Source organism: Mastomys coucha, unplaced genomic scaffold, assembly GCF_008632895.1.
Source record: "Mastomys coucha isolate ucsf_1 unplaced genomic scaffold, UCSF_Mcou_1 pScaffold15, whole genome shotgun sequence".
In the NCBI taxonomy this organism is placed as follows: domain Eukaryota; kingdom Metazoa; phylum Chordata; class Mammalia; order Rodentia; family Muridae; genus Mastomys; species Mastomys coucha.
The window spans coordinates 34,544,826-34,548,563 of record NW_022196897.1 but is presented as its reverse complement, the minus strand read 5'-3'; positions in this window follow the sequence as shown (position 1 = coordinate 34,548,563).

The window sequence follows — 3,738 nt, the reverse complement described above, 5'->3', positions numbered from 1 at the left end:
ATATATATATATATACATATATATATATTTAATGTAAATAACAATTAGTATATACTAATATAATATTATATATTAATATTTATATATACTAATGGCTTACTGAATTTTAAGTTTTATTTCAAAGTAAAAAAAATGTTTTCCAATTTTACTCATAAAATGTCAAGTGAGACTAAAACAATCCCAGTTTGTTTCTAGTTCTTTGTTTTCAAAGGATACAGATTTCCTCCCATTTAAAAATAAGGAAATAATCCATATTAAAATCTAATATTTTTTAGAGACAAGCTCCGGAAAGTATTATTGTATTTGGTTGATGTTTCCAAAATGTTTCTGTGGTTAACATGTCTTTAACAAAGTGCCCTCTTCTACCTCCTTTATGCCTATGAATTCTTTCCCTCCATAGCTCCTGCAAAAGGCTGTCTCTTCTGGCCGGTACATGCTCACACTATGTGGTTTTCACAGTGATGTCATCTGCATGGCCTTCACCATTATTCTATATGATTGCTGCTGATTTTTTTCCTCTGAGTAGCTGTCACCTTTGATGATTGAATTTGTTGTTGTTGTTACATGTGCTCATTCAGGGGAGTGTTGTCCCACCATAGCTACTCTAACCTTCACATCTCAGAGGGCACTGGCAGGTCAACTAAAATTTTTCTATCAGAAATCCCACTGGTTGTTTCTGCCAGCATGGTGAATTGCACCTGTAAACCTAGTACTTGGGAGGCTAAGGGAAGAGGATCACCACAAGCTCCAGGGTAACCTGGGCCATATAGTGTGTACCTAGCCAGACAGAACTACAAAGGAAAACCTTATATTTAACTAAAGTACAAAAAGTTTATTGCACAATGTGATGACAACCCCAAATTACCTGCATTCTTAAAAATTGCTATGAGATCAAATTTAAATGTTTTTTAAAAGATATGTATGTGGGTGTTTTAATTACTTATCAACTATTGTGATGGTGTATTCTGACTCATAGTATAATGAATGGTATATCTTAATTGGAAGGCATGGCAGTAAGAATAAAACTTTTCTCTTCACATTGCATTCACAGTCAGGAGGCAGAGATACACTGGTAACTCCACTCACATTCATGTCTCTATTCAGTCCAGGTGGTTAGGCTATAGAGTAGTGCTACTCATATCAAGGTGGGTCTTACCATCTCAGCTAACCCATCTGGAAATGCCTTCAGAGACATAGATAGACATTTGCCTCCTTGCTATTTATGAAGCCAATATCAGTGACAGTGAAGATTAACCAGCACTATCAGTTAGTATGAGTCTTATTCAGCTCAACTTAGACATATTACAAAATGTCTATATTTTAAATATGTCATGCAGGTAAATTATGGATGCATATATATACATATACATGTATATATATATATATGTATATGTATATGTATATATATATACAAGATACATATGTGTGTGTGTTTTTGTGTGTGTGAATATGTATAAGACATTTATTAAATAGATGGCTGAAACAAGTAAAAAATTGGATTAATAAATAATGTAGTTTTAATATGAAACAATAACTGAGAATCAATTGGACTCCCTCATACACTGAAGTACAGAAATCTTAATGGACAATTTGAAGCTTTCTCAAAAAATACTTGACACATATATAAAGACATAAAATGTATTATTTTAAATGTATATGTACATTACATAATGTTTTAAACAGGTTAGAGATATCTATTTTTTCAAAACATCTTCTGTATGAAATATACTTAAATTACTTCTAGGTTTGAAGCAGCCTTCAAGCATATGCAGTTATATACTGGGGTAATTTTTGTTTCTTGAGTATGTAAGAACACATCAGAACTTCATGCTCTTGACTGTGTAGAACTTGCTGACTAATTCCTCCTGTCTGCCCCTTACTCTCCCCAGCTATTCTTTTTTTTTCTTCTACTTCAACTTCCAAATCATGTATATTATACACATGCAGGGCTGCTATAGCTCTGTGATAAATTCACCATATCTTCATTTCATTTACTATTTCCTTGCCTTAGTTAACTTAGATTTTACGTAAAGATTTACTATTTTTATTGTTATAGCCTTTTAAACTTCATTTGACTAGGGTTTTGTGACATATCTTTCTAAACTTTTACTTTGATAAATATTCAGTATTTAAATTTTACCTACTCTTAAAATCTGTATTTTATTATAGAGCTTTCACTCAACTATAAATATTCTATCTATACTTTTAACTTAAAATATTTTATTTTCTGTTGAATTAATTTTTTGGTATTACAATTTGATATAATATTGAGTCCCTACAATTGTTAATCTGACTGTGTTTAGATATATAATTTTCTTGGTTTTTCTGTATGTAAAATATGTTCTTTCTACTTTGCCCTTACTTTTCTACTCTTGAAAGATTATTGGACAGGAAATTTTGCAATTTGAATTTGTTATTCAAGGATCTTCCCCACTTTCTCTTCTATTAGAATCAGCATAGCTGATTTTATGTGGAGCTCCTTGATTCCTTTGGACTTGAGCTTTGTACAAGGAGATAAGAATGGATTGATGTGCATTCTTCTTCATGCTGACTGCCAGTTGAACCAGCACCATTGGTTGAAAATGCTGTCTTTTTTTTTTACTGGATGGTTTTGGCTTCTTTATCAAATAGCAAGGGACAATAGATGTGCAAGTTTATTTCTGGGTCTTCAACTCTATTCCATTGATCGACTTGTCTGTCTCTGTACCAATAATACCATGCTGTTTTTATCACTATTTTTCTGTAGTACTGCTTGAGGTCAGGGATGGTGATTCCTCCAGAAGTTCCTTTATTGTTGAGAATAGTTTTTGCCATCCTGGGTTTTTTGTTATTGCAGATGAATTTGAGAATTGTTGCTTCTATCTCTGTGAAGAATTGAGTTGGAAATTTGATAGAGATTGCATTGAATCTGTAGATTGCTTTTGGTAAGATGGCCATTTTTACTATGTTAATTCTGCCAATCCATGAGCATGGGAGATCTTCCTATCTTCTCAGTTATTCTTTGATTTCTTTCTTCAGAGATTTGAAGTTCTTGTCATACAGACCTTTTACTTGCTTGATTAGAGTGACAGCAATGATATAGAGAAAGAACACTCCTCCATTGTTGTTGTAACTACCAGCTGGTAAATCCACTTTGGAAATCAATCTGATCGTTCCTCAAAAAATTGTAAATAGTTCTGCCTCAAGACCCAGCTATACCACTAGTGTGTATATACCCAAAAGATGCTACAACATATAACAAGAACACATAATCCACTATTTATAATAGCCAGAAGGGGGAAAACAACCCAGATGTCCCTCAACAGAAGAATGGATACATAAAATGTGGCATATTTACACAATGGAGTACTACTTAGCTATTAAAAACAATGACTTCATAAAATTCTCAGGCTAATGGGTGGAACTAGAAAATATCACCCTCAGTGAGTTAACCCAGACACAAAAGAACACACATGGTATGTATCACTTATAAGGGGATGCTAGCTTAAAAGTTCATGATACAGCTCACAAACTATATGGAGCTTAAGAACAAGGAAGACTAAAGTGTGGATGCTTCAATCTTACATAGAAAGGGGAACAAAATAATCACAGGAGGAAGAGGGTGGGAGGAACTTTAGAGGGAAAGAGATGGGGACGGGTAAAAGGTGGTTTGGGATTAGATATTTGAAATGAATGAAATACAGAGGTTCAGGAAATAAAAAAAATGTTGCAGTAGGGCATGAGGAACTGGGGGTAGCC